This window comes from Schistocerca cancellata, chromosome 2 (genome assembly GCF_023864275.1).
Source record: "Schistocerca cancellata isolate TAMUIC-IGC-003103 chromosome 2, iqSchCanc2.1, whole genome shotgun sequence".
Taxonomy (NCBI): domain Eukaryota; kingdom Metazoa; phylum Arthropoda; class Insecta; order Orthoptera; family Acrididae; genus Schistocerca; species Schistocerca cancellata.
Genome location: NC_064627.1, coordinates 268078120 through 268086102, shown reverse-complemented (window position 1 = coordinate 268086102; position 7983 = coordinate 268078120).

The window sequence follows — 7983 nt, the reverse complement described above, 5'->3', positions numbered from 1 at the left end:
TTACAATCACAGAATATATACATATATATAAGTGCAGAACAAGAAGTAAAATATAGTGCACATGCACTGAGTACAGAACATATCAAACAATGAGAAAATGTATACACAATGAGTACAAAACATATTAACAAATGGAAAAAGTGCACACACACTCTAGTTTTTTTTACTATTTTACTAGAACTAGGATAGGAAAGGGAAGGATTGCATCATGGTTGTAGCACATTAGGTTGCACGCAGCTGCACTGAAAGTCCATATCTTTCTACAGAAGCACAACACCAAGTGAGACAATCTGAAGTTCTTTTCCCAGAAGTATTAATCAGTGTAGCCAAGACACTGAAATGTCGTAGTAATATTCTATGTTATCATTTTGGTAGTACATTAGGTACACCAAACAGTGGGACCATAATAACATCTCCATCGCTCAAGGTGGTGGACAGCATGTCGTGTCAACACCACGTTCTTGTAAGGTACACCGACGTAGAATTAGTGCAAAAACCAAATATAGTGCTCCATGAGCATGAGGATACACAGGACAAGCGGATATTACAGTAATTTCTGGTAATTAGATCAGAAAGTAAAGGACATTAAGTCTTATGCCAGTCATCATTGATAATTACTAGTCTATCAACTGATCTGATTAATTGGAGGCACTCATCGCCCAGTTACTGAACATTTCTGTACCATGTATGAAGTATTACAGAATAATGTTCATAAGTTATCTATTTACAGAGAACATTGGCACTCATTGACCAGTTACAAACCATTAGAAGTCATCATTCAAAACAGGAGCTAATGAGTGTAGCATCAAGCTACTGGTATTCATATATATATAGCATGAGGGTGACATAATATAAATTTAAAATATAAGAAACAGTGGCATTCATTGGCCAGCAAGTATTGAGTATTACAAAACATTTTTCATTATTCATGTGACATATGACATATTTAAAACTAATTATTGGCACTCAGTGGCCAGTTACAAACCATCAGAAGTCATCAATCAAAACAGGAGCTAATGAGTGTAGAGCATGCATGCATTATTACAAAATATTATTCACTATTACTCAGAACTCATCATTCAAGTGACATAAGACATAATTAAAATGTAACACTCTGTAACTATTACTCAAAGTCTGTGATTAGAAAATATCATTCAGTATTACTCATAACTCTTTTAAATTGGTAGCATTATTTGGGACTGGTAATAATTTTTTTTTTTGTGCTAGCAATGCATGGCGTTGGGATCGATAATTAATTGCTGGGGCATAATAATATTTGCATTTAACTTATTGCTGCAAATGAAGATGTGTAACATCATTCGTCATGAGTCAGCTGTAGCAAGGTTATGAAACAAATAGAGTATATGTGATCACATTAATGAATGACACAGGTTTAATGACCAACTGCTTATAGCACATTAATTTCATGAATAATTTCTCCTGCCAAAAATACAAAATGGATTATTAAACTGAAAGAAGAAACGCATATTATGCTGAAAAGTAGTGAACTTCGAATTAACAGGTAAGGAAATGTGTATTAAATATATATGTTCGCTAGCTGTCCTTTTCAAAACCTTCAGTCATCATACCATGCGACATAAGACATACTGTCAAAACGAATGGCAACAAATACCTAAATAACTACATAGCATTTCTTAATTAACAGTAAATATATAAACTTCATCATTATTTTCATCTGCAAAGAAAAACTCCATTATCATTACTATCATCACCTGCAAAGAAAAACTTCATTATCCATATCACCATAATTCCATTATTATCATCACCTGTAAAGAAAAACTTCATTATCCATATTAGAATATTCTGCATCACTATTCATCATCATTCATTATCATCTGCAAAAAGACACTTCATCATACAACTATTCATAGTATAAAGTTCCTTATTTCTAGCATATTTCATCACTAAAACTAAAATGTGTAGTTCTGTCTGACAGCCTGCATCAATCGCCTCGTATTCTGAAAGAAAAAATTAGTTAAGACTACTATCATACGATGTGTATTGTATATTCTTGTTAATGCTTGTTAATTCTGATCCATTTACTCTTCGTGACGAGGTATTGCATCTTCTTTCGTTCATTCCGAAGGTGAAATTCGCATTTCTGTTTAATTTATTTCTTTTACACGTTATTTCTTTCTGAAAAATGATGAACAATGATTAATGTCTTGCATTTAAATCATATACCCATTAAATAAAAGCTGGTTTCTAGTGATATAATTGAGCATACAGCATAGCATGACAGAAAACGTAATATGTCAAAAAACATAGACAGTGTTCAGATGCAAAAATGTACACAGAGTATCACAATGTAGCAGCAAAATGTAAAATAGTCACGATGTTGAGATATCATAAGGCAAATGTCAAAATCAACTGGTGTTTGTTACATCTTAAATATTTCATAGTGCATACAAACAAAACAGGAAAACAATCATACATACATGAAAAATGGAAAATGTGCACAGTCTGATGTGTAACGACAAGAAAAGCGACCTGCTAACCTTACCTTGCCGGGCACTTGCCAAGAAAAAATACGATAATCATCAGTAAGTAATCACATAAATATAATTGCATAAGTGGTCATAAAATGCGTTAGTTCATCTGGAAAAATGTGCATGGTCTGATGTGTAACGACAAGAAAAGTGACCTGCTAACCTTACCTTGCCAGGCACTTGCCAATAAAAAATATGACAATCTTCAGTAAGTGTTCATGTGAATATAATTGCATAAGTGGTCATAAAAAAATCAGGAAATGGCATTACAGTGTGATAAATCATAAAGTATGTTCATTCAATAATTCATTGATGTTGGAGATATGGTGATTCCCTTTGGTTTTTCGGGTCCTCAAAGTTTCGACGTGTACTACATTGGGGTGAGGTTCAAATGGTTCAAATGGCTCTGAGCACTATGGGACTCAACATCTTAGGTCATCAGTCCCCTAGAACTTAGAACTACGTAAAGCTAACGAACCTAAGGACATCACACACACCCATGCCCGAGGCAGGATTCGAACCTGCGACCATAGCAGTCCCGCGGTTCCGGACTGCAGCGCCATTGGGGTGAGGAATACTGCGAATTCGATATAGACCTGCATATAGAAGCTCAAATTTACTACATCTACTTTTTCCTCTATTAGATAAATAATGTGTGCGTACTAATATCTTCTGTCCAATGTGAAAGTCACGGCGTGTACAAACCTGTTTCTGCTGTCTTCTCCGGCGCTCTGCGGCATGTTTGATGTTATTCAGCGCAATGTCAATTATTTCATGGTGTCGTAGTCGACGAGATGTAGGAAAGGTTACTAATTCTTTAATTTTGTTAGGTGGTTCAACATTTTTCAGTATAACAGACGGAGATAGCATAGTAGATTCATTTGGTATGGAATTAATTACATCCTGGAATGAGAGTATGTGTGTGTCCCAGTCAATATGTTTTTTATGGCGGTATATTCTACACAGTTTACCAATTTCTTTCATTAATCGTTCACAAGGGTTCGAAGAAGCATGGTACCTGGATATATAGATCGGAGAAATGTTTCTAGCTCGTAACATACGTGTCCATATAGCAGATCGAAACTCTGATCCATTGTCGGAAATTACTTTCAATACATGCCCTACATGAAATAAAAAATGTTTTACAAATGCTTTCGAAACAGTTTTAGCAGTAGTTTTGCGTAGCGGAGTGAAGGTAACAAATTTTGAAGTGAGTTCAACAGCGACAAAGATGTAGCAAAAACCTCTATTAGTTCTGGGAATCGGACCAAAAATGTCTACAGCGGCCATGTGTCTCAATTTAACAGGTACAATGGGATGTAATGGAGGAATATGTGAAGTCGTATCTGACTTAGCTTTCTGGCAGATTTTACATGATGCTAAAACTCGTCGAATACGTTTCTCCATGTTGGTAAAATAACAGTTCTGTCTCAGTATAAGAAAACATTTTCTGGGTCCGTAATGTGCGTAACTTAAATGAGTATACCAGATTAATTTGTTAACAAGCTCGTCAGGAACGCATAATAACCAATTGTTGCTGTCAGCGTGAGAGCGGCGAAACAGAATGTCATTGCGTACAGTGTAATGGTTTCTAATGGTAACATTATTCCTATCTTGCCAAAGGTGTTTAATTTCTTTCCATACGTTGTCTTTACTCTGCTCTTGTGCTATGTCTTGTAATGACGACGAAATGAAATTCTGAAATGCAACTTGTTGAATGTACATGACGCTGAAATTTGCTTTGCAGAAGTTGGTTGCGATGTCTTGCTGATTGTTGCTGAGAGAACGGGATAGTGCGTCTGCTACAATATTTTGTGTGCCGGGAATGTGAACAATTGTAAAATTAAATACCTGTAAATAAAGTTTCCATCTGTTTAATCTGCCGTGTGTAAATTTAGCCGAAAGTAAAAACTGTATTGCTCTATGATCTGTGTAAACGGTCGTATGTCTTCCAAAAAAAAAAAAAAAAAAAAATGCCGAAATCTCGTAAATGCCCATACAATACACAGTGTTTCAAGTTCTGTAACAGAATAATTGCGTTCAGCAGGTGACAGAATGCGACTCGCAAAGGCGATGTTTTTAATTACTATAGTGCTATCTCCTTCAATTTCCTGAAAAATGTGTACGCCTAAAGCGGTGTTAGAATTGTCGGTGGCAATGGAAAATTTCTAGTAAGATCTGGATGTGATAAAAGTGGTGCATTCGACGAGGCATGTTTCAAATAACATTTTCGTGAACAAGATTCTGTGTATCTGAAGTATTGCTTGCGTTACTGGAAGATGCAACCTGTACTGTATTTAGTCAAATTCTATCTGACGTGCTATTATTTTCGGGAGGATGCTGTGGCATTTCCACTATTTGAACTGTTCTGTTATTTCGTCCTGACGTATTACGTTCGGGATGATATCTACTGTCTGGTTCATTCATGATAATATGTTGTTGCGGATGATTTTGCTGCTGATAAGACCGACTGTTATTAAACGTACGCTGAAAATTGCGCTCATTACTTTTACGTCTGTCATGATAGTCATTTCTATACGGTGCATTGCGGGGGGAATTGAAATGGTGTGTTTTCCGTACGTAGTTATTTCCTTGTTGCTGTGCATTACTATTTGTTGGAGCTGACGCTATACGTGCAGGCGGCGAGACATTAAAGCTTGGTTGACCTTGTACATTACATTGTTGGTTAGGTATGCTAACCGGTTGGCTTTCATTCTGTTGTTGTGAAAAAACTCTATTGTTACCAAAATGTGATTCCTGTTGCTGATAATTTTGACGATACTTATAATTAAAATGTTGCTGTCATTAAACTTCTGGTGGTTGTCGTTCCTGAACCGTCTATTACCTTTGCTATTGAAATTGCGTGGCTGATCGTAATTGCTGTATGTTTGTTGACCTTGGTAATTATATGAAAAATTTTTGTTTATAAAGGAATAATCCGATTGCTGCACTTCCAAAACCTGTAACAGATCTCTGAATGCCGAAATATTTTCTTTCTGCTGACCCGTTAAAAGTGACACTCTTAATGATCGTGGTAATTTAGAAATACATAATTGAATAAGTGCAGATTCACTGTATGGTTCACTTAAGTACTGGTTTTGTTGGACCATGTGTTCAAAAAATTGCGTGACAGCGGAAAAATTTTTCTCATAATTTGGTAAACTAATTAATTGATCCTTAATTCCGCGCTGTGTCGTCTTCGACCAATACGCTGACAGAAAAGCATTCTGACATTCTTCTACCGAGTAGCATTGTCTCGCGATCGGTCTTATACGAGTTGCCGGTTCGCCTTCCAAAAAATTGCAAATAAGTTCAAGTTTGTGCGTTACAGGCCAAGTCGGTGGAAAAGCAAAGCTAAATTGTTGTATCCAATCCAAGGGGTGAATCTGTGTTCTGTCATTTTCAAATACTTTAAATTTTCTCACGGATAGAAAATGCTTGTAATCAAAATTATCGTCTCTGTATGTCTGAACAGGTTCAGAATTGTATGAGAATCTATTTGTCTGTGATTGTTCGGAATCTAAGTCACGTACTCTCTGTAAATTACCTAAATTATACTGGCTGTGTGAGTGTGACAAATGTTCGGAATGTGCCGTATGCTGTGACGTGTTATTGACTGAAACATTTTTCATCTCTGTCACGTCTTGCTGTAAAGTTGACAATTTCCTACGTAATGTATTATTGGACGAATCTATCTCACTGATCGTCTGCTGTAAATTTTGGAATTCAGGTGTTTGATTAAACGAAATCGGTGAAGTATCGTCTGATTTGCTGTCATTATTACTTTCAATAACGTCAATACGACTGGCCAATTCATCATATTTTTCAGTCAGTATTTTTACCTGATCATCGTTTTTAGTGTCAAAAGCATTAATTTGTTTTTGTATTTTACGTGTGGTTTCGTTCAATTTTTTAACGTCAGCTTTGATGACATCGGAACCCTTGTTCGAACTGTCGGTCACTGTCTGAAAGTCTACTGTGTGTGTATCTGTTTTTGATTTAAGATCGGAAATTTCATCACGCAATTCGGTGTTCAACTGTTTGATAGTATTAATTTCGTCTGACACTGTAGCAATATTGTTGTCTACGTATGTTTTCGCCTTCGTAAACAATTTACGCTTATCTTCCTGGCTCTGTGCAGTAATTGTTTCCATCACTTGTCGCTTTACTTTATTCTGTTCCTGTATGAATTTACGGTAACGCGTTTCACTGTTTTGTAGGTGGTGATTAAAGCGTTCGTCAATTTGGCTGTTCTGGTGGTCAAATTTCGCGTCCACTTTCGTATCCAGTGTGCGTGAAAGTTCTGCTGACATTAATTTAAACTCCTCGCGTAACTGTGTTATATTTTCAGAGCATTGTTTAGCGACTGCACTAATTTCGTGTCTAAGTGATTCTGTTGTGGCTGCTTGTGTATTACTTAATTCTTGTGCAACAGATCTAATTTCTTCCCTACTTTTACTAGCAAAAGCCTTAATTTCTTCACGTAATTGTTCTTTAGTATCATGACATTGCGCGGCAACGGCTGCAATCTGTTCACTAAGTTGTTTGTTCTGTTCATTTAAGTGGTCGTGTTTTTCATTCAACTGTTTGAAATTTTCATTAAGGTTGTCTTGTTTTTCATTCAACTGTTTGAAATTTTCATTAAGGTTGTCTTGTTTTTCATTCAACTGTTTGAAATTTTCATTAAGGTTGTCTTGTTTTTCATTCAACTGTTTGAAATTTTCATTCAGGTTGTCTTGTTTTTCATTCAACTGTTTGAAATTTTCATTAAGATTGTCTTGTTTTTCATTAAGTTGTTGTTTGAGATTTTCATTATTTTCATTAAGTTGTTTGAGATTGTTGTCATGTTCTTTCTTAAACTGTAGCAATACTGCCATAATTTGATCCAAGCCAAAATTAGCGACTTTATTTTCTATTCTGTGTGTTGGTGTATGTGCATTTGTCATGTTTTCTGTGACCATTTGGTCATTCTGTGATTCTCGAAAAGGTTTGCCGATCGGATGTGCATTGTCGGTCACTACCTCGGAATCAAATAAATCTGACGTATTTTGATTACACTGTTCATTTTCGTTAGAAACATTTATCTGTTCGTTACGTAAATTCTGCAAACCGTGTGTCAAGCTGGGCAGCGTTCATTGTAACAGAACGTCCCGCGTCGTCAATTGTCGCTAAATTAACAGAGGACACAATTGAATTTGTTTGCTCATCATTAGCATTAAAATCATTACTAGTGGTCGGTAGGCACTGATTGTCTGTAAATGGAGGACTATCATTATTACACTGAGTGTCGCAAGTATTATCGGTCGAGTCCGCTATTTCACTCATTGCACATCGCGATGTACTGTTAACAGTTTTTCGCGGCATTTTCTCACAAATCGAAATTAAGCACAAAAATGAAACAAAGGCAAAGCAAAAATGGAACAAACACAATTACAACAAAGAGCAATAAGTTGCCGATAATCTGTGAAAGAAA